This window comes from Arctopsyche grandis, chromosome 3 (genome assembly GCF_051622035.1).
Source record: "Arctopsyche grandis isolate Sample6627 chromosome 3, ASM5162203v2, whole genome shotgun sequence".
Lineage (NCBI taxonomy): Eukaryota > Metazoa > Arthropoda > Insecta > Trichoptera > Hydropsychidae > Arctopsyche > Arctopsyche grandis.
The window spans coordinates 7,596,940-7,622,670 of record NC_135357.1 but is presented as its reverse complement, the minus strand read 5'-3'; the positions used below and the strand labels follow the sequence as shown (position 1 = coordinate 7,622,670).

Here is a 25,731-nt window from a genome sequence, read left to right as displayed (position 1 = left end):
TTACCAATCATTCATCTCATTCAAATAGACTCGTGTTGAATCTCATGAAACTGACCAGTTCATCAACATGACAATTAAACAGGTCCAAATGTTCATACACCACATTAAGTAATTGTATATATGTAGCCTTGACAAGAGACGAGTTATTGAAGGCAGACCTTTTCGCAGGAATAGGTGGGAAAAGTAAACGATGACGCAAAGCTCCACCGCATTCAGTCGCCCAAAATTTAAGTTCCAATAAAATCAAAGGGTTGTCAATACTTCCCTTTAATACTCCAACGAAATATTTGGAAATGGCCATAATTCTTCTCGAAGATAGTGAGTCAAATCTTAGCATACCTTGTAAAAAGGCAGTGGGAAATACATGTATATAGGGGGTAATATTTATATTTCCTCATATAAAGGCGTCTAAGAAATTTTTTTTTGCAGCATTTATACAAACCAGCGAAAAGTCGAGAGGCTGAATAACTCGAATTTTGCGAGAGAGATGGGACAGGGATTTCAATTTGTAGGAACCGTTTCAATGAAAATCACAAATGTCACAAGCCAAGTCCAACCATGACCACTTTATTCGAAAGCATTATATGCTAACATCTAGTCCATGCTGCTTGTAATTTATATAATCATCATCATCATTTACAGCCATTCGCCATCCACTGCTGGATGAAGGCCTCTCCAACACGCTTCCACTCGTCTCTGTTTTGCGCAACACTCATCCATCTCATTCCGCACATTTTCCTAATTTCGTTCACCCATCTTCCTTGCGGTCTTCCTTTTACTCTTTTGCCTTCTCTCGGGTACCATTCAAGCACTTCTTTTGTCCACCTTTCGTCCATCCTCCTAGCTACGTGACCCGCCCATTGCCATTTCAATCTCTTCACTCTATCCACTATGTCCACTACCCTTGTCATATTTCTCACCCACGTGTTCCGCTTCCTGTCTTTCCTCGTTATGCCAAGCATACAGCGTTCCATACTTCTTTGAGTGCATTGGATTTTATTTTGCATCTTGGCGTTCAGTGTCCAAGTTTCACATCCATACGTCATCACTGGCAAAACGCATTGATCAAAGATCCTTTTCTTCAGGCAGAGTGGCATTTTTGATTTAAAAACAGCATTCATCCGTCCAAATGCACTCCACCCTAATTTCATACGTCTCTTTATCTCTTCATTTTTACTACCAGACATGTCAATTATTTGACCTAAATATAAATAATTATTTACTACTTCTACTGGTTTATCATCTAAGGGGATGCTATCAGGCATGCAATAACTATTGAACATTAGTTTAGTCTTATCTACGTTAATTTTTAATCCTACTTTTCTACTTTTCCTGTCCAGCTGTGTTAGTCTGATAAGTAGGTCAGCTGAATCACGAGCTACTAAAACTATATCGTCTGCGAACCGAAGGTGACTCAAAAAGCGACCATTGATGCTTACTCCGGCTGTATCCCAACCCAATTTCCTGAAAACTCCCTCAAGCACCGCATTGAATAACTTGGGCGAGATTGTATCTCCTTGTCTTACTCCTTTTCCTATGCTAAATCTATCTGTACCTGAAAAAATTTTAACCGAAGCTGTGGCATTCTTATATATTGCAGCTAACAGTCCCACATAGGGTTCCGGCACTCCCTGTGTTTTTAGAGCGTTAAGTACTGCATTATGACTAACTGTATCGAAGGCTTTCTCATAATCGACGAAACCTAGGCACAATGGCCGTTGATATTCGTTGGCGCGCTCGATTAGTTCGCCAACTACTTGGAGGTGGTCCATTGTGCTGAAATTTGCCCTAAACCCTGCCTGCTCTATAGGTTGGTTCTCGTCGAGGATATTCTTCAGCCTTTCTGTAATAACCTTCGTGAAGAGCTTGTAGACCGCTGAAAGTAGACTGATGGGTCGGTAGTTCTTGATATCGCTTTTGTCGCCTTTTTTGTGTATTAAAATGATAGTTGCGTTATTCCATCCTTTTGGTATAGCTTGGTTCTGGATGCATTTGCTGAAAAGCCTAGCTAAGATATTAATTAGGGGGGGGCCGCCACATTTTAGTAAGTCAATGGGAATATTATCTTCCCCTGGGGATTTACCGTTCTTTGCAGTTTTTAGCGCGGCCTCTACTTCGCTAGGCAATACTGCAGGGACCCTTTGGCCGTGTGTCGATTCCAGAGCGGGGAATTGGCCGTTGTCGTTCTCGTATAGTTTTGCATAGAACGTGTAAACTCTGTCTATGATTTCTTCTCTATTCCTAATTATTACTCCGCTCTCTGATCTGATTGCGATCATTTGGTTTTTGCCTAAGAAAAGATCCTGTTTGCACTTTTTCAGGCTACGGTTATTCTTAATGGTATTTTCTATTAGCTTGCTGTTAAAATCCCTGACATCCCTGACTATTCTCTTTTTAATTTCCTTATTTACTAGATTGTATTCTTGCTTATTATTATCCCTATCTAAATTCCTTTTATGCTTAATTAGGTTTTTTGTTTCCGCTGAAATTTTGCTTAATTTAATCTGTTTCCTGAATCCACCTAATTTCTTACCTGTTGAGGTTAGAACCGAACTAATTACAGTGTTCAATTCCTCGATGTCTGCTTCTGGGTTTAATTTCCCGTATCGATTTCCAAGTTCGAGTTCGAATTCCTTTTTCCTAGACCTTAGTTGAGCGAAATCTGGAGAGTTACTGCATCCTTTTATTAATTTCCTACGTTCGCAATTTATATTAATGGCCATCTTGGCACGGACTAATCTGTGATCGCTACCTATATCTACTTTACTTAAAACACTAACGTCTTTAACGGAGTGCAGGGCATTTGTTAGGATGAAATCGATCTCGTTTCTGTCTCCTTTAGGACTCTCCCAAGTCCACTTATTGTTGGTGTTTTTCCTGAAAAATGAATTAGTGATAAAGAGCCTGTTGTGTTCTGCGAATTCTATGAGGCGATCGCCTCTGTCGTTTCTTTGGCCGGTACCAAAATTGCCTACTGCTCTTTCAGTATTTGCCTTTTGTCCTATTTTTGCGTTAAAGTCGCCCATGATTATTTTAAAGTGGTGACGGCTATTATCGTATGCGTCCTGTATTTTTCGTAGAAGTCTTCTATTTCCTCGTCTGGGTGGCTAGATGTGGGGGCGTACACTTGGAAGATTTGACAAGTGTACCTGCTCGAGATTCTTAATACTATATAGCATATACGTTCCGATATGTCGCTTATTTCTATAATATTTCTTTCTATTCTCTTATTGATAAGAAACCCTACTCCTCCTATTCTACCATTTGGTAGCCCTCTCCAGTAGAGACAGTTACCACTTTTTAGGATTATTTGGTTTTGCTGTTTTCGTCTTACTTCACTAAGTCCTATTATATCCCATTTGATATTTTCTAATTCATTCTCTAATGCAAGCACACTTCCTTCACTCGATAACGTTCTTACATTGTACGTGGCTAAATACAGGTTTCTATTAGCTAAGCTATCATCCATCGTCACTCTTACCTTGTTGGAGGTTTGGATATTATTTTTCTCGCATTTATCCAAGATGTGTTGAGAAAAAGGCGGTACTTGAGAGAGATTTCCATTCAAGGAGTGAGTTCTTACCGCCATAGACTCTTCTCTGTGGTCAGCTTTGACAGATAGTCATCCTAGGTATCACTTGGATCACTTATGAGTTATTACATGCCATTTAACAGGGTTACTTTGTAAGTGAAAGTAGTTAGTTATGATAATAATAGATTAGCAATTGTTATACTACTTTTTTACAGATCTTTATCGTGAGACGCCTCTTTGGAGACAACGGATTTATATATGTGAGTGCGGTTTGCAATTTAATATTTTAATAATAAATTTAGTAAAGAATATAAAATTACACGAATTACTTTAATATAAATTAAATATGAAAAAGAACTATTAGACAGTTGGGAAACACCGTTTCTGTTTGCTATTATTCTATTAAGTAAAGTTCGTTAAAAATTTTTGTCTGAAAGCAATTATGTGGAAGATTTATTGCTTCTGTGGGACCGAATTTTGACTGGCGACCCTTATTTTTTTTGTATTCAGGTAGGGAGATGTATCTCGTTCGTATACGCTTTTGTAACTGACACAAAATTAACACAAAATTTTTCGCAATCACTGATATTAAAAACGCTGTTAACGGCCGATCGTCTGTTTATTTTTACACTTAAATTATACTAGGATGCAATTAGTAAAATAAGTGATTAGATGGTTAAATTTTTAGATTAAATTTCGTGCAATAGCCGGGTTTAAGCGAGTAATAGCGGGAAGAACGCAGAAGCACGTCTTCCCCGCATGACACGAAAGACCGAACTCAATTTATATAATATACATATATAAATAGAAAAATTACACATTCAATAGAAAGCATTGCCATATTTATGCACAATGGGCCTAAAATAAGCCTTTTCTATATATTATCAAACCTATTCGACTGTGTATTAGAAACTTTCGAATTATTCTTGGGTTTTCAAGGACGTGGAGGCAGCGGTGCGAGGGGTGCACTGACCCACTTTCGTGACGATTTCGAGCTGTTGTCCTGATACAAATTTAAACTTCAAAAATTATGAGTCGCATATATGTATATTATAGATTATTCCGAATGGAAAAATAAATATATTTCAGTATTATATTCACACTAAGTAAACTTGGAATAGTATTTGATCCATCCAAAGGTATAGGATTTACACACATCGACCGTAGAATATCCACATTCACTAGCAACAAGGCATACATATGTACGTATATAGGCTAGTAAAACGGTAAGCTGGGTTCTACAACATCGAGATATGTTTTGCGCCACCTTTATGTGAATTGCGCGAATTTGGCCTGGCGTAACGGCCTGTAATTTCGAACGTTTCGCGCTTTTTCCTCCCCCCACCCCCATTTCACTCCCTGTAGTCGCGACGTGAACTTATGGCGTCGTTCAATCTCCGTGGGCGTGATTTGCGGCCCTTAATGCGGTTAGCTGCACCCTGCCCATCGCCATCATTACCTCAATGACCTTTTCATTTTCTTTATTACTCTTCCCGTGGAGCCGGGATAGGGCATGCCCGCCCACCCGAACCCACCCACTTTTTTCTGCCGACCCCTCGTCGGTCGGAAAACTTTCATCCGTCTTTTATTCGACCCGAAACGATCCCTCTAAGTGCGTGCACGGTAACTGGAGGTATTTCACCATCGTTCTGCGATAAAACGAGTATACGTACAAGTATTATACAAGGTGATTCGAACGTTGGAATTTGTAGATAAAGAACATTGTACATAATAAAGAGGAATTTTTGTACGTAAAACAAATATTTTTTCAATATATAATATGTCAGGTCACCATAAATCGACAGTATACATATCCAAACACATTATACATTGTAGGTATACATACATACATATATTAATTACACGTCAGCATATACAGCAGAATAGCTTGGTGGTTGCATTAATGCTAACCAACGAAAAGTTGCCGGGTTCAGTCCTATGGGTTGACCTCGATTGAAAAGATTTTATTCCGAGTATTATCTGAAGTGCTGCTGGTCAGACTTGGATATTTCTGACTCCATGAGTTTTTGATAATTTATCTGATTTCATTGTTGAAACGGTTGCATATCAAAATTAGCAAAAACCATCTTACCCACTATCTAAAACCATCCTTAAGTTATTCTCTGACAGATAACCAGCAGCATAGGTCGGTGGTTGCGTTAATGCTAACAACGAGAGGTTGCAGGGTTCAATCTCATGGGTTGATCTCAATTGAAAAGATTTTATTCCGAGTATAAAATCTGTAGTGTTGCCGGTCAGAATTGAAAATTTCTGACCCCAAGTTGATCGTTTCCTCGGAGTTTGCTAATTTATCTGATTTTATTGTTGTAGTAGTTCACCCATCAAATTGGCAAAATCAATCCAACCCACTATGTCACCACTATTTGAATATGATTTCAAACATATATGATCTATATTTTTTAAATATCAAAGATGTCATTTGGGAGCAACCAGAAAATCGGCGGTGCCGCCTTTCCCAAGTATTAAATAAGAAAGCCGAAATCATATGTATGTTCGCAATAAACAACAAGCGAGGCAGAGGATGCGGATATTATTGAAACCGTCACAACAATTAATTTGGATAATTTGGAAAACTCTATCAGGTATGAGTATTAGGGGGTAGCAGTGCGGGGTGGACTGATCAGAGAGTGATCAAAGATCAGAGACCACTGGACGACAAACCTGGATACCCAAGGCACACACGGGCACACAACTGATTTGTACAGAATACTTATCTAGGTGTAATACATGTAATGTCTTCTGTATGGAACAATTTGAATATCTCATAAAGTCGTGCTGGTACTATTCTGATAGGCTTATGAAACTATTCAATGATCGGAATACGAAAATGTTTTCCATGAGTACATATGTACATACTCGTATATACCTAGTACAGATTTTCATTCGAAATGCTTAGCTTAATTGAAAACTTGAACGATTTAGCTCGAATCATTCTGTATAAGCGGATGTGCGTACATAGAGAACGATCAAAAGCGGAAAATTCAATGACTAATATTGGAAAATGCTTGCGTTTCACATATAATAGGCGCACACACACACACACACACACACACACACACACACACACACACACACACACACAGTCGTGGAAAACTCAACGAAACGGTCGTTCGAGCATAAAACTAAATACGGCAAAGGGAACGATCGCGTTTCCCCCGTGCTCGAGCTTATTATTATCAAGGAGCGCGTGAAAAACGAGAGGAGCTGACTAGGTTTTCCGGTGAAATCTTTACGGTCGTATCATCCGACGCAGTTTGGTTTACTGGCACAGTAAAGGGCGTGTGTGGCAAACGAGCCGGCGAATGGATGGCAACCGTAAGGCGGAAAAAGGGTTTTCAAGAGGCGCAGTTGAAAAATAATCTTTATATCTAGCGACGTGCTTTCCGAACGCAAAGTATCCAAAGGAATTTTCACTCTTTGTTATCGGGAATTTTGTTACGACAAATTGCAGATTTTTTGCAAACGAGAATCTAGAAAAATATTCGGAAAATTCGCTCGTGTAAAAACGACCTGAATGCAATCAACAATATAACCTGTGCCAGCTAAATGCTGCATTTGCAAATGTTATATTTTTTTAAATATAGAAAATAATTAAATACTGTATACAATATGTATGTATATATAAACTCGTTCTTGTAGTTTATAATTAATTGTCTCGCTTACTCTGCCGGTTAATTCGCTTTCGTGTTTCAAGTGTTTAAAAGTAGCCTTTTATATACATAAAGAAGTATAGAAGGCTGTCTGCTTGGTATACAAACGAGAGATAGAAAATTAAATACGTGGGTTAAGTTAGGTTAGGTTAATATAATGGAATGGTAGCTGTAAAGAGGTTGAAATGGCAATAGTCTGGTCATGTACATAGATAGAAAAACGTATGATAAATGTACGAAAAAAGTGCTCAAATGCTACCCGAGAGAATGTAAAACGGTGCAAAGCAAGCCGTAAGGAAGATGGGTGGATGAAATTCATATCATCCCACACAGAAAAGTGTTTGGGATGATATGAATCAGAGTTACTCAAAAAAGAAACGAATGGAATCATTTTGAAGAGGCCTTCATCCAACATTAGGTGGCGATAGCTGTGAATGATGATGAAATAAAATGGAGAAGTAATCGTTCAATATAAGTGGAAATATGAAGGAACGTAGAGTAAAAGGTAGATCAAATTAAAAAAATAATCACATAAGTTTTGGCCGCATTAACCGTTATCAAAGTATATGTTAATGTACAGCATTATAGGAAAAACAGTTCAAAAATCTATTTACAATTCTTATCTACGATTTGAACTGGTAAGACTATGGAGATATAAGTTAAAAATGAACACAGACAAGATGATATAAAATAATATGAGGTACATATTTGATATGTTTTAAAGCTTACAAATGCGCTACGAATTAAATATAGATGAATGGAAATGTTATATGTATTTTCAATTCGAAAAATTAGGAATTGAAAGTGTTCGTACCCTAAGGGTTTGCACCAGGTGGGGTTGACCCTTTGCGGATAATGTTGCGGAATGCCTTTCAAGCGCACGAAATAAAAAATAAAAATAAAAAAATAAAAAAGAACGACCTCAAAAGGCGGAAACACATTCAAAAGGTTAACGTTTGCAATGGATGGAATTGGATTACCCTTTGCGATTTGCAATTTTTCCATTTTCGAACCGGTACGTCGCTCACAAGTTTAGTTCGAGTTTGTTGTTCGTTTCAACAAATTATATCGCTTCGAAAATTCTAGACTAAAAATAAATAAATAAATAGAAACGGGATTTTTCCATTTTGGATAAAAGAAAGAGCGAAATATATAATGAGAAAGATAAAAGGCATATAAACAACCCGGATATACATATAAATAGGCTCACTCTAAGGGTTATGGCTTACGCATAATATATTATACTACATGGAAAATATTTCCGAGAAAAAATATACCATTTTTTTTGAAGATAGCCTTTTCAAATATGTTTTTATACAAAAACAAAAATATTATTATTAAATAAAGTGTCACGTTTTTGACTCAATTGTGCAAAATTTTAAATTTTGTCAATTAATTCGTAATTGAAATAAAAGAAAGGGGGAGGGGTGGGGCGAAATGAAAAAGGAATATTTTTCGTCGTTAATTAACAAGCGGCGCAAAAGGTTTGTGTCTCTTTATCGTATTGCGACCAAAATGAAAACAGTGATTGCCGCGATAACAGAAACGAGAAAAGCCTTTGAAGAATGATTAATTAATGTTTAATCAACCCCTTCGTGCGAACGCTCCTTTCAATGGACATCTTTCAAATATAAATGCCCAATTTTTTTTGCAAATTTAATCTACAAACTGAAAGTATTATAAAATAATTAAATTGAAAGGTTTCGACATGTTTTTAATTCATTTTCTCTTTGTTTGTTTCATTTTTTAAAAAATGTTTTTCAGGTTTATATAACAAAATATGTACCGTTATTGAGTGGGGGTGAAATTTAATATCAAAAAGTACAAACAATGTGAAAGGACCACAGCATTGATGTGAATAAATCTTTTTCAGGAAGAATTCTACATTTCAAAAATTAATTTCAAACGAAAGCGGCCGAAGGAAAAGTTCGAATTCTTTGAAAAAAAGTTTAGCCCAATTCGTACTTTCTTTTCGTAATTGGAAGAGTTGAGAGGAAATATTAATTAAAAGAAATTCTTTGTTAACAACTTTTTTTCGATGATAATTAAAAAGTTACATTGAATTTGCTAATACAATACATAAACATCTCTATATTTTAAATAAACATTTTATACTTAATTAAGCATTCAAATTTTATGAATATTATATGCATTAACTAGTGCGTCATCAATTACCCGGCATTGGTTTGAGTGCTAGCTATAATATTCATATACACATGTATTATGATTAGTACTAGGATTAGGCCTAGTATTATTATTATTATATTTAACCAGCAACATATGTAGATCAGTGGTTAGCGTGTGATGCTTTCGATTGTGTGATCACTGGTTCTATACCTGGCATTGCTGCTGGTCAAAGTCGATCGTATCCTTTCAGAGTTTATCAATTTATCTTATTTCATTGGAAAGGTTCCAACAAATTGGCAATCCTGTCATATTTCTTGCAAAATTTGAGTTTACGGCACCCCATATTTTGTTGATATTTAAAAATGCTGCAAAAATGTGTCCATAGATGTCTGTATGATGATTGTAATGTTTAATGATCGATGTGTGTAATTGCGAATTACTAATTGGCCTGGAACGATGTTGACAATAGATGGCGTGTTATTAAAAATGAGTGTATACCTGTATAAAATAAATAAATAAATTAGGATATAGCGAACTGTCAATTTGTAAATTTGTTTGAACTAAATTTATACATCGTGTCTTTCATAGAAAACAAATTCAATAGTTGAAGTATGAAGTGGTACGTTATTGATCCAATAAAAATTGGAGTGAAGAGTCGAAACGTCAATTGATTTGATTACTTGTCGTTATCTAAAATGATATGTCATCATCGGACCATGCAATGACAGGAGGCGATTTCTCTTCCAATTTTTATTGGGGAAAAAACAGATTACGAGTGCGTGTAGTGCGCAAAAACATTCTAGATCTATATTGCCTATATATTTTTACGTGGAACTACACCCATTTGAGAGGGTACATACTTGTATTACAGAAATAATTCACTTATCGTTGAATAGAGCATATCGCTTAGTAACAAACTAATTGACAAGGAGATTTGCAGTCTGTAATATTGCGTCAAAGCTGGGCAAAAACATGTAACCGATTAAAAGGTTATAAAAAAACACTATTGTTTCAAGATAACAGCACGTTTTTACAAGGTTTTTATTAGTTTCACCAAATGTATTCGCAAGAAATTCCTTCCTGAACTCTTTCGACCGCTTTGAAACTTTGCCATTTTGCGAAGTTTGGCCTCCTCGATAGGGATTTAAATTAGTCGATAGTGAAATATAATCTTCATATACATGTTTAAAAATTCTAAACGGACACGTGACAACTTACTCCCCCCCCCCCCCTTACTCGTTTTGTCAGATTTTAATTGCTTAAACGCCTACAACTGTATTTTATTTTCACACGATATCTTATAAAATTGGCAGTATAAGCTCTCATTATCTCATATATATATATATATATATATATATATATATATATATATATATATATATATATATATATATATATATATATATATATATATATATATATATATATATTTTTTTTTTTTTACTTCACTAATAGATAATATAAAGAATGATAATTTTTTTATATTATAATGCTGTTAAACATGTGTGTTATGGCCAAATGCAACCTTTAGATTTTGGCGTTTCTCTACTACGAATCTCGGTCTGTCTTTGTTTTCAACTCTCTGATTTCGACTTTCTGGCATGATTTCCGTTGGACAAGGAACCACTTCCGACCGTCAAATCTATCTGATATTTCACATACTAATGTACATACATGTATACTTTTGTCTGAAATTCGACATTGATATTGAAATTTTGACATTGATATTTTGGATGTCGTGGTGGAAATAGCCCCTAGAAAAAATTTGTAAATCGATCTGTTTCTACAATTTCCGATTGCTTTGATCCGTTTCAATTTTCTCCAGCTTTTTTTACATACCTCCTTTTAGCTTCACTTGCGATTACAATTCAGGAAAAAAATTGCCTCTTATCCGATCGTTTTTTTGTGACAGAAGTTTAGATCGGATGTGAAACGAAACGCTTTATCCTAGTGAGTAGTAATGGTAATACCTAGCGGTTGTTTTAGAAAGTTCAACAAATTCAGGTGGGTTCCTGACGTTTCAATACGTATTCAGCATTTACATACAAGTAATTCGCTTGGATCAACGCACGAATTTATATGTATACGTCCATCATTCAAAGAAAACGGTTCTGCGTCACTGAAAAGTATTCGTAAATAGTGTGCGCCAGGCGTAATCTGCAAAAGTGTTTGCGGAGCGAGCGCAGAAGTTGTCGTACGTAATCGGATTAGCGCGTTAGCTTTGATGTAATAATAATCCACGGGTACCTACATACATATATATAGGGCCGAGGATACCCTTTGCGAAGGGTACACCGAAGGGGGTGAGGTCGGAGGCTGTAGGTGTCATTAGGATTCCGTAAGAGAGCAGCCTCCGCTGCCACAGCGCATCATAATTGATCAGGCCTCGTTTTCGGGCCCCGAGAGCTCTTCCGGCCCAACTTTGCCTATATTTGGATATATTCGATAATGCTAATCCGAGAACTCGATTACTATTCGAACTCGTTAAGGCTAATTGCAATATACACTACCCCCCAGTTATGCGTACCCATAGTGGTGCTTGTGTATCTGACGTAATTGGTGTCACTAGCGTGCAAAATCTATCCAGGTAGGTGGATCGAAAAGTGAGAGCTCCGGTAGATTAATTGAGTCAATTATGCTTAGGACTAATTGCAGTTGTATTTCAATAGCAGATGAGGTCCAACTACGAATTGTATCAATTTATATTTTATACAATATTATATTATTATATCAAATATTTAAAGAATCAATTAATTTATCATTGATTTTTTTTTAAAACAATGCCTTTTATTATCCAGAAGTAAAGGCTTAGTGAATTGGAGGAAGAACCAAACGAGAAACTACTACTGCGTACAGGTATGTTCAGGATCTAAATGAAAGACCAACGTCGCTTAAACCTTTGAATGCTGACTAACTCCGATCGGCGTTTTGTCAACAAGTCCACGGAACTGAAAAACGCTGAAGGGAGTTGTTTTTTAAGTATGTTAAAAATAAACAAGAATACTACCCGGTAAACCTTTCCAGGTAGCATTGAACATGGGTCGTGTAATCCGTTTCAATGTTTATAAAGACTGGTTGATACCGGAATTTCTGAATTTATAACCATAGCAGAATTTATCGATGGAAATCCGTAACTGCTGAGTATTTTAGATTGTGGCTTGGCATTTAGATTGTGAGCATTACATTTTAACAACAATGAAGAAGATGGAACTAGTTTTGGAAAAATACATTCATTAATGGACTTCTTTTGTTTATTTTATATTGTTGCAAGATATATGTAGAGTCTAATCACACACTCACAAAACTCGAAATCATCGTCAATAGTTATCTAGGGTTTGTTTGGATTAACTACAAATTTTATACTTGCTTTCAATTGGATCTCTAAATAATTCTAGTTGGAAATGTTGGCTAAATTTTCAGCGTGGCGGGCTTTCAACAGAAAAGACGTAAGCACTCAAAGGGTTAACAGCATTTATTCAACGATTCCAGAGGTCCACACGGAACCACCGCTCACTCCAGAATAATCTGATCTACCGTGTGTACCACCTTATAAAGGACAAGTTGCACAGCACACTTTCCCCGATCCATTAATGTGTCTATTGTCTAGACACGTAGTCTACCCTGGCGAGTATATTGTATTGAATTGTAAGTGCCGAACAAAGGATACGCTGGAATTCTCACAGACCCAGGCAAGTGCGTGCTTAAACAATCGCCAGGGTAGACTACGAGCCTAGAAAATAGACACATTAATGGATCGGGAAAGGCTGTACAAATGTCCTTTATAAGGAGGTACACACGGTAGATCACCTTCTTTATTTTGGAATGAGCGGTGGTCCTGAACCCACCCCTACGCAACACTATTATACCAGTGGTCGATGAGCACTAATCACCTAATCTCTACGTTACAATATTTATACCGTAAACGGGTTTTGAATTGGTATTTTTTCAATATTAGCACATCCGAACAACGCCGACAGGTTTTCAGGAACATATAAATAAGTCTTATATTGCAAATAAGCTAAGCTCAAAATTAAGATACATATGTACATCTGTACATATGCTACTATAAGAAAGAGTAAGACCAGCATTTAGAATTTTATATGGAAAACTTCGTTACTATCGGTAGAAGGAATTGTATCATTCACTTATCTGCGATGTTAAGCTAAAGTGCTCAGAATACACCGTTGGATCCCCCCACATTCTTGAAAATTACCTCACAAATCTAACTAATTTATTTAGCGTATGTACTTACGTATACATACATAAATGGATTTTGCATAAGTTTCACTTCACATAACCGACAAATAACATTCCGAATTCAGATAGAAATCATTATATTTATTTCAACATACATGCGTATGTATAAAACCTTTAAATAAAGTAAAAAAATTGAAATTCAACCGTTTGAAAATTAAATTTCGATGTTTCCAAAAAAATACCAACGATATTTGGTTATTGTTTATATGAAAGGGGTAAAACTACCTATTCGTGATCCACAGTATAATATAATCGAGGGAAAAATCCAGAGAGGAACAGCTTTTTTAGACCGTTTTCAATTGAAGGTGCGCGACATTTTGACAGGAAACCACACACATATATGTAAGTATTTTATATGTGTATACGAAAGAACCTATAACCACATATGTATGTACATACATAGGAAGGGAGCACATGTGCCTCGGTGGTCTCGTTATTTATTTTCAATTTATTTCGGCCCGTTCCGCCCACTAGGAGACCCCGAAATGGGGGTGGGAGGATGGGGTGGGTCGACGGCGAACAATTGTCGGCGCAAAAATCACCCGAGCCGCCCTGGGGCGACCGCCTGACCGAGGAGAAAAATCGTACACGCGAACAATGGCCGTCTAGTGAGTGCTCACGTGTGCAGCTGATCGCGAAATGAGACTCGAAATTATCGTTTTTGGCAAGAGGAGGTCCCGCGGGGATAGTCCCTCAGGAAATTATCCCCGAGGGAAAACTGGAATAATAACCGCACTCGGAGGGCCGGTTAATGGGCGAGAGGAGGCTGGGGAGACGCCTTTCTTCTTTTTACCTTTTTTTTCGGTAAAACGCAGTGGGAAAATTCAACAAAAAGAATGGAGAGGCCGGATGAAACTACGACCGTCATTAAATTTCATCTTTACATAAATATAGCGCAACGACCCCCGGGATACTCCCGGATAATTAATTATTGCGACAAATTGTAATATATTGTACGTGTATAATATATGGCACAGTTGGTGTTGATTTATTGCGATATTAATGAACATTATATATTCGAATTAATAAAATTAACTAATTCATTATTTAAAGTCTCCGTTGCTTTTTCTTTACTATTTATTCTGGAAATGTTCCAAAAATTTTCTTACTAGATAGCATGTATGTACATAACCAGCAGCATGTACTAGTGGTTTGCATATATGATGCTTTCGAACTGAGTGGTCACGGGTTCAATTTCCGCTGTTTGCGGCTGGCCGGACCTTGGATATGTGACTCCAGGTCGATCGTTTCCAATTTTATGTGATTTTTATTGAAACGGTACCTACAAATTGGCATCCCTGTCTTATCTAATATTAGTGGCCAAGATTTAGAAAAAATGCAAAAAATACAGAATAAAGCTATGAGAGGTATTTTGAATGTGAGAAGATTTAAGAGTATAGGAGTATGTTAGATGAATTGGGATGGATGAGTATTAGAATTATTAGTACTAAATATTAGTACATTGTCTTTTGTTTATAAGTTAGATCATAAGTACTTTGATAATTATAAACATAGTTTTTATACTAGAAATAAAGACAAACTAGTTATAATTAGAGTAAGAAAAAATAAGAAAGCTGGGGGTATTTTTCACAGGGGTGTGCTCATGTATAATGCCCTCCCTGAGTGCATCAGGTCTGTTAAGACCATGGATGCATTCTTGCGAGGTGCGAAGAGACACCTCTGTGAGGGACAGTACATATGTAAAGCTAATTATAAATTTTAGAGTTTAAAGTAATTAAGATGTATTTTTAAATTAGCTTGATAGCTAAGATAATATATAAATAAATAAATAAATCTCTCTCGCGAAATTCGAGTTATTCAGCATCTCGATTTTTCGCGGGTTTGTATAAATGCTGAAAATTTCTCCATAGATGTCTTTGTGGATGGTGATCGTATTTGCATTTTATAATGCTTACAATTCTTCTGTACAATATTGGACCATAGACATCGTGTTTAATGTAAAAATGTATAATAATTATGTATTTATAATTGATATTTCTTGATCTGTATGGTACACTCATCTTGATTGATTGAAGAAAAAGAATATACATATGTGGAAGGACGGAGGGGAAGAAAGGAGATTTCTGAAGCGACGAATTTGCCAGATATGTATTTGATCTTCATACGTACAATTCAAATAAAGCAGGAGTTTCCAAACTACACGCAGCCGCTTTTTTTTTTGGCTCGCAAACGAATTTCAAATAGCAATTTTCAAAAAAATCAATATATGTATTTTTTTTAAATTTCCGAAAAGATTAGGTAGAATCTAAACCGATCTAATAAATTTTTTACAAACCTCTTTTATTGCTAATAATATTATTATTTGGCCTACGATTTGAAAAATTTAGATACTGGATATATGTAGATAATTGGTCATTAGCAAAGATCGGCGTTGGATGGATTTTTTTCGCACAAAAAATGGTTCACTATTGTCAATTTCTTAGAAAAAACATGCTTGTTTGCTCTCTATCTTTGAACGCTAATGAAGCAGTCTATTTTTATTTGATAGGCATCCGCGCAAATTCGATCCCTTGTCATTAGAGAGTTCCTGTCAAGAATATTTCTTAAACTATAATTGTATATATTTTTTTTAATCATCTTTTTACCATGGTGCCATTGCAGGATGCCTCCAAAGCGAAATCTATAGTTTTAAACTTGAACATATATAAATTTATATACATATATGTACATATAAAAATCAATGTTTATCTGTTTCAGATAAATGAAATAAGATAAATTGGAAAACTTTTATAGGCAACGATCAAATTGGGGTCCATCCAGCAGCACTGCTTATTAAATATAAGGATTAAATAAAATTATTCAAACATACAAACATAAGTACATAGAGCGCACAGAGAAGATAATTGAAGACTTGCAGATGGCCGGAGAGAAACATTTTAAATACGAAACAGAAGTACAGTACAGATAAAGGAAACAGTTTCGTTTTATTTATTAAGGCACAAATGGTAGGCATAGATACTTACTAAGAATGCTTGAGAGACTCATTCTCTTATGAAAATAGAGAACACTATTTTCAAATGAAGAACATTTTATTATTCTAGCCTACCAGTGTATTCACAGGTTACCTCAATATGACACTGTGGCCAGAAAATGCATAAATAATACAAATTTTATATAAACATATAAAAACACATACTTAGGTGTACAAAATATGCATATGTATGTATGTGATACAGTAAAAATGCATTTATTTTTCTCGTGGTCTATTTCAATTGAGAGGCAATCGATATATTTCATGTGCCGAATCGAAATATTCGTCGATTTTCTCAGTTAAAATATAAAGGTGGTGTCGTAAAATTCAAATAAAGGCAAACTTGACCTAAAGATTACTTCTTCGCAGAATTACTTCTTCAGATAATCAATACAAGGTAGTATGATCAAAGCGATCCGTGTCGAATTTTCACCACTAAAATAAATTCCTTTCAAATGCTAAAATACACAGAAATTGTTTGTCGAGATGAAAGGCGCGTTATTCATTGTTATATTAACGGATTTCCAGAATTAAAGAGGTTTGTCGGTGTTGAAGTGTTTCGAAGACAATATTTCAACACAGGGACACGAAGTAGGAGAGCTTGCGATAATATCAAAAATTCTTAAAATGACCCGGCATTCTACTCAGAATCTCGATCTCACCTCGATCCATCGAGAGAGCTTTTCTCATTTTCCGAATTCTCATTAGAGCGCGAGCGACAGCAAAAATACGAATTGTCGCGGCGAAATTTCGCAATTCGCCAGCCAGAATCCTCGTTACTGTAATTAAAGCTGGAGTAGACGAAAATAAATTTTCAGTGAATTACACCTACAAACACTCGTACTATGTATTATAGATAGACTGAAATAGTCGAGTCCCCAATTAACGATAATTAACCGAGCTGTGATCTAACACGTATGTAATTACCGACTGTTTCTGATTGAAGTCTAAATTTGTATGATTCATATATAGAGATATAGTTAAATACATGTCGTGTTTGTTGACACGTCACTCGCAATACTGATAACAAAAGAAAATATGACCCAAAGCACGGTTCGTGTAAACCTAGCTATGCATAGTTTCATTTGGAGTTTTGCAGTTCTAAAGAGGTGTAACAATGTGTGTATTATTCCTTCACAAGCAAACGTTACGACTACCATACAACCTGTGTGCTTTAAGGAAAAGCCATGACTTCCTGGAGAGAAGATACGCGAACCACATTCCGAGACAAGGCAATAGGGACAAGAGACGTGGCACTTCAGCGGTAGATTCTGGTGAGATATTTCGACCAGGTCGTGGAAAAACTGCTCATAAATCGAACCGAGGAATTTTTATTTAAAAATTTTACGACATCCATAAACCTCTATAGCTTCTTGAAGCTGTACTTTTGTAGTGTGCAATTTGAAACACAAGATCGATTTCTTTTCCATATAAGAATTTTTAAAAATAATTCGATTTTATTCAATTTATAATATATGTATGTATGTAGTGACTATATTATATTGTATATTATATACATACATACATACTATGTACCTGTATAAAAAATATCAAGTAAGATAATATCAGGGCTGTGGAGTCGGATCAAAACTTAGCGACTCCGAATTTACTAAAATGGATTTTTTAAACAAAGGTATGTATATGTACAATTATTAGTAGTAAAAATAGGGATTTTCGAATTATAAAAAATTAAAGCAATTTAAAAAATTTACATGTGACCCAATTTATTGAATTATTGGAATGATACGTATTGTTACGTACGCCGTGGATTGAGCGAATTGTACTTAGACCAACGGATATCTGTTATCGGATTAACTAAATGCATGCACTTACTTCCAAAGATTATATCTGGACTCTAAGTGCATTTAGGCTAAACAATGACCGATATTAGTTATTTCTCAGAATCGGTACGGGGAGACCCAATATCGGGGAAATACATATCCGAATACGTGACTATACAACAGGTAAACAGATTAGGCGTCCTGAGAGATCTACCCTTTATAAGGCGGTACGTAGGCGATATCAGGGCATTCTGGACTTAGCAGTGACACTGCGTGTATCTCCATAATCATCAATAAATGCTGTGAAACGACTGTTGGCTTTTATTTGGATCCTCCACCCACCCCTACGCAACAGTATAAATAAAAGGTAAATACATTCATAGTACAATATGTGTATGAATTTAATACATAAACAAATCAATTTAATACAAAAACGATCGGAGACAGAAGAAACATCGGTTTTGGCCAGAACACAAAAATATGTGCAATTCAACGATTTTATTTATAATGCAATTTAAATTGATGATTTTTATAAAGAAATTATTAAATTTCAATTTATAAGTGGATTCACTTCAATAAATTTAGAGACTCGTATACCGTAATACTATTAATGAAAAATAATAATAAAAAGGAGTCAGAGTCGGTTCATTTTTTACGACTCCAGTGCAATATAAAGTTTAAAAGCCTAATCCTAAAACGGAATTTATTATTTTAGTTATACATGTAGAGCAAAAGACACTATAAAATAATTATAATATAATATTACAAAGGAAAAGTAATATTAAAGTAAATTTGTAGTTGACAGAGAAACTTAAATAATTAATAAGATAAAAGTCACTAAAGGAATCGAATAAATCATATTTTAATGATCAGAGTTTCTCCTGTATTTACATGTACTATCTTACGTTTCAAAGTCAGAGTATTCGATATTAAAAACTTGGCAAGCTGTGGATTCGGTTCGGAATTTAATCGTTAAGATTTCATAGCGAAAATTTATTATATAAAAGTGATGTCGAAGCATTTAAACTATTTTCATACTTGAAATGCGCCGCACATAAAATGGTGGATTTCGCTTATCCTTTCGTTTTAAACTGAATCTCTACTCTCAGTAGTACGATGCAATTGGTTATGCAGTGAATTTTCCAATGCTTGAAAGGTTTCAGAATATAAAAGATTTTCAGAGAAAAACGTGAGTGTAAATACATATAGATGACGCAACGCAACATTCATCTCATTTTATTAGGTATTTCATTATTTAAACTGAAAGTTAAGAGTTACTTTGAACAATACGTCAAATATTTAATTTTAAAGTGCAGCGCAGGAACGAAGCAGGTAAGATATACAATTTGATTCAGTGACTGAGCAATATAACTACGCTCGAGATATTATAATGACATAAAACAACTGAGAAATGGTTCTACCGTACATTATAAGAACCACTCGAGACAACGTATTATATAACGAGGAAGCTATTAAGGCAACGCCGTAATAGAGGCAGAAGCAAACTTGAGATACATAATTAGTGTAAAACAACAAAAAAAACATTACGGAAAAATGTGCACAATCCTAGTCTAGCCTATGAAAAAGAAATGCAAAGTTTTCCAAATGCAAACAACGAGCACCTGAGACACATTTCCACGGCATTAAGCACTGTAGTAGGAATTTTCACATAAATAAGCCGTAATGGACCGGACTTAAGACTCCAGTCAGACTCAAGGAAGTACAAGATTTTCGGAATTTCCTGCAGCCAAACACAACGACCACTAACTACCTTTATATGATACCATTTTGCGGAGACAATACGTTCATATTTCACCGTAGATGATATTAGGCCGCACTATGGCGTCCACAAGCAGGTAAATACTCACACAGGTAGCTGCTCTTCCACATCATCAATTACGCAGTTGCTATGAGTGAAATAGGCTTAGTGGACGACGGTGTCATGGCATAAGTATGATGGATATGTTGAACGGCGAGAAAATGCACTTTCAGGTATAGTAACAAACCTTGTTTTAATAGCAAAGAGGTATATGTAAATATATGAATATTACATGAAATTCGAAAGCATCAAAGTTAATGATTATAAACACAGATTACCTAAACACAATCTGCTTTAGATCGTCGACTTTATTCGACAATATTATGTATTAGGTGTATTATGAGCATTTATAAGAATTGTTAATAGGTTTTTGAGCTCTTTTTCCTATTATGCTGTACATTAACATAAGAATATATATTTAAATATATTTATATACACATATATATATATATATATATATATATATATATATATATATATATATATATATACATATATATATATATACATTAACTTTGATAAATCACAATCGTCAGTATTATATTATCATTATTCTAACGATAGTGAATTTTACTAGCTCTGATATTAATATTATAGTCTTATTATAAATATTTCAAACATCAATTCCGGTATAAAGTGTAACGTAATGATTAAACGTTCAGCAAAACAGCGATTTAGTCTTAGCGAATCAGCGCTATGGTAGAAGGAGCAGACCTTAACGGCCAATAGGCGGACGCGACTAATCGACCAATGAGCGTTCATTACGGTTAGTATATAAAACCGGCGGCTTACTCGATTCATTCGAAGTTGGCCGTCCGGAATGTGGACCACTACTAATTTGTACTACACGTTGCGCTTTCCACTTTGATCAGGACATAACAGTACATATGTATGTATACGCAATACGGAATAAATATGTGAATAGATAAAATAATTAAATATGTGAATAGATAAAATAATTAAATATGTGTATGGGTATAATAACCTATTAGTGAAGCTAAAATATATATGAGAGATAATGAGACTCAATAATGCAAATTTCATAAGATTAGTGATAAAATAATAAAGAAATAGCCGTTTAAACAATTATCATCTGACAAAACGAGTAAAGGGGGGAGGCGGAACAAACAAGGCTCTTGGCAGTGGGTGAGCTGTCACCTTTTCAAAATTTTTTGAATTCTTAAACGTGTTTATTACGATTACATTTCACCATCGACTTAGCGGACCCAATTGAAATCTCTATCGGCGGCCAAACCTAGCAAAATGGCAAAGTTTCAAAGCGATCAAAAGAATGCAGGAAGTTTGTCAGACCAATTGGCGAAGTGAAACTAATAAAAACCTTGTAAAAAATTGATATTGATTGATTTGAGTATGATAATTTTGACAATTGATTTGACTGATGTGCCCTCTGTCGTGTTGAGATGCAATTATGTACAATTCGATAATACAAAACCAAAGTCGCCAACGAACCGCGAAACTTCCTTATTGCTTATTAGAAGAGGGGGAAAAATTCGGTTTTTCAGACGGCGCGGCTGGGAAATTCGAAAAATTCGTTTACCAGTAACGGGAAAACTTTTCATCACTTCGCTTTAAAAAGTTTTGACCGATATTTTCCTCCCACATACATACACAGATGTGTATTTTTTGTAAACGTATTCCCTTCTCGTATATAATATATAAAAATGTCGCAGATGTTCGTTCGGAATGAAAACAAACTTTCATAGAAAAACGTACATAAATATATGCGACACAAAAAAAATACGGTAAAAAATTAAAGTTAAGCTAGCAACAAATTACATAATACATTTTTAATAAATTTTTATTAAATAAAACCCACTAAGTACATTTGAAATAAAAGCATTTAAAATTGCTCATCCATTACACAAACCTACGTAATTTCAAACTCTCGTCATGTAAGTGAAAGATTTACGTCGCAAGTTTTAGATAAAAGACAGACCATCCATTATGTCTTCGTAAAGTTTTTCATTTATTCAGGCAATTGGCTAGGTGATAGTTCGGATATATTCAAGGCACAGAGATAAGATCCCCAACACATTGGTCCGTCCAAGTTGAGACGGTCAGAAGATAGCCAGCAAAATAGCTAGGTGGTTGCGTTAATGTTAACCACTGAGAGGTTGCCGGGTTCGATCCCGTGGATTGACCTTGATTAAAAAGAATCTATTCCGAGTGTAATGTGTAGTGCTGCTGGTCAGACTTGGATATGTGTGACTACAAGTCGATCGTTTTCTATCAGAGTTTGCCTTATCTGATTTCATTGTTCAAATGGTTCCTCCATCAAATTAGTAAAAAACCATCCTACTCACTATTTGAATATGGTTTCAAAAATGCTGTTGTTCAAAACCATAGATGTTGCTAGAGGAAGACCCGTAATGTAATCATGGGGAAATATAATTTAAAAAAGAACTGCATACAGCAGAATCACAGGAATATTGGAGATCAATATGAGGAACGATTCAACAGAAGCAAAAGATGAGCAATATATGTTTGCGTAAATGTTAACCACTGAGAGGTTGTCAGGTTCGATCCCATGGGTTGACCTGGATTGAGAAGATTTTTTTCCGAGTATAATCTATAGTGCTGCTGGTCAGCTATTTGTGACTCCAAATCGTTTCCCATCAGAGTTTGCTAATTTATCTGATATCATTGAAACGGTTCCTCACCAAAGTGGCAAAAAAATCATCCTACCCACTATGTCACCACTTTTTGATTATCATTTCAAATTTATATAGAGTTTGACACCATATAAGTCGCTCAGGGGAAACCCGTAATGGGATCATGGGAAAATATAAAAATAATTTAATATTATCATACATACATATATGTATATAATATCAATATTACATATGTCTATCTATCTGAGATAATGCTCGCCGTATTATAATAGTCGTTTCAATTCGACATATGTACATACTCGTATGTCCGTCACTGCTAAAACGTGTACGAAGATATAATAAAAGAAAAAACTTATATACATATATAATAATATATGCCAATCTTTTCGTTTGGCTGATAATTTACCGCCATCTATTGAAAATTTAAATAATTAATTAATTTTTCTATTGGTGTTTTATATGTTTACATGTAGGTAGGTAGGTAGTTTTTACCTTTTTTTTCGTATTAAACAATTAAATTAAATATATTAAAAAGGTACTTGACAAATATTCTACCGCGTGGGGATCGAACACACGACCGACGACACATTTCTTTTAATTTAATTTTATTTAATAACTTAATATGCCAACACCCATGCGGTGATGTTTCATCGGGTACAACTCTAGTATTATACATATAATAATAAAATCCATACTTCAACTGATTGGAGACGGGCTACACCTGCGGATCACACTGCCAGCATGCGCGTTATGATTGTATTCCGGTATAGTTCCAGTAAACCGGAAGTGGTGTGTAATTTGCGGAAGCAGATCTAAGGCGGCGAAGCGAGGTTGGGTTCAATTAGCGAGGGCAAAAGCCGCAAGCCCGGATTCCCGATCAAAGGAGGTCTTCAAGGGTAAGAAGAGGGTGGAATACATCCTCCATCCCCTCTCCCGATTCCACCCCCAGGATCCACAGGTTAACGTGAGAGGAAATCCGACCTCCGGGGGTAGGTAGGTGTGTCGCTAAACGCGCTTTACGTCGCCCGAGAGTGTCGGACGATCACTATCTTGTATTTGGTCTTGTCGTTTATGGCCGATTTCGGGGTTTTGAAACCCCTCGGGTATACACTGATAAATCTACTATGTGAATAATTCCGAACGAAGATGTATCTCTCTGTATTCCGAGTGCGCCATAAATTTGAAACGAAGTTTTGCATGTTGGAGCACATACGTACGTGAATTTAGATGCAAATTCGTAATACTTGCAAGTGGTAAGTTAATGTGTTAATAACTGGATAGTATTGCCAGTACTACAAAATATAGCCCAATATGCGCTGTCTATTTGCCTAGACGAAACATTGGCATCGAATAGTATATATATAAGTTTTTTTCTTTTCTTATTATATTTGTATATACGTTTTGGCAGTGGTTTAGCTGTGACGTACATATATATGTATGTCGAATCGAAACGACTATTATAGCACGGCGAGCGTTATCTCAGACAGACAGACAGAATAGCGATATTATATATGGTAATTGGATTATTACTATAATAAGGTCACATTGCGATCGCCCAAAAGACAATTTTTGCCATGAAAATCGCGAATACAGAATATTTGCCACTCGAGTTCTCGTTAATATGATAGTTATCGTTAGTATTGTAGCATATGCTAAAAGGAGCCGCCGTTATAATTGGTTTTCGAGGATTATCTAAAGGCTAAGTGCAAGTAGGCTAAACAATGACCACCGAATTGGCTTAGTAACGGCACCCGGTCCCTTCTCAGAACTGATAGCGATAGCGCGGGACTGAGTGCCGTGGGAATGCATATCCGGGTACGTGCCTAAACAATAGGGAAGTAACCGGACGTTGAAGATGCAGGGAGCGACCTGTCCTTTATAAACGGGTACTTAGGCGATATCAAGACATTCTGGACAGAGCACTGCCAGTGCGTGTATCTCCTTAATCACCAATAAATGCTGTGAAGCGACTTTGGCCTATCATTTGGATCCTCCACCCACCCCTACGCAACAGTATGATGAACTTTTTGGCTGCCAGATGTTCCGTTATAAAGATTTTAGTGACTTTTGGGCAAGCGCTTTGTGACCAATAATCACCGAACCATTATACCTATATATATGATGTAATTTATTTTTAAACAAAATAATATTATACTCACTCAAGTTCAATGAGATTTTTCTTCCTTTTCACCACACATGAAATTAAAAATCAGCTTGAAATCGATCTGAAACAATAAAAATTATGCTATATTAATACAATAATGAAGAAGGTACATATATATGTACATGTGTGTGAGTGTGTGTGTATGATTTTATGCATGGATGATTTCTCATATTAAATTTCTTAGCATTTAAAAAGGCGTAGAAGCTCTCGAAAAATATAAATATACGTGTGTATAGAAAAGAGAAGAACGAGAACGGCGCAATTAAACTTCAGCACTGGTGGTATTGAGCAGAATGACTGCAAAAGCAAAAAATAGCAAAAAGGGAAAATGAAAAAAAAAAAAAAAAAACTAGAATTCGTAGAATTCACGTCGTCAAGGGGATACGAGATGCTGGGTGGGATTGGAGGGAAAGCAGGTACCATTTCGCGCTTTCAACGTCGACAATAGCGTCCGGGGGATGTTTCGCGCTTCGCAATTCTCGTCACGGTCCAGAGCACACTACCGGGACTAGTGAGCAGAGCAACAAGCAAGACGTCTTCTGCTCTATTTCCAAGGACCAAACACAAAACGGAGCTAGTTTTACATTCGGAGCAAACGAGGCCAAGAAGTCCTCCGCTGTCGCTGCACTTTGAGTCCAATTATCGTGAAGAGGTAGTGCACGCCCTCACGTAGGTCCCCAGCGCTCCACCATGTCACATAAATATACTATAAGTCTGCTCTGGTGTCTAGACGGAATTTAATTGGCACAAATGCC

At 35.9% G+C, this 25,731-nt stretch overlaps 1 protein-coding gene across 1 annotated transcript in view; it reads right to left on the bottom strand.

Moving 5' to 3' along the window:
• Window positions 1–25,731, bottom strand: part of Tpst (tyrosylprotein sulfotransferase) — a 235,958-nt gene that overhangs the window by 88,454 nt on the left and 121,773 nt on the right. The window contains exon 3 of the mRNA XM_077426876.1: window positions 24,972–25,037. The gene's annotated coding sequence lies outside the window, so the exon portion shown is untranslated. The remainder of the gene's footprint in view (window positions 1–24,971; window positions 25,038–25,731) is intronic.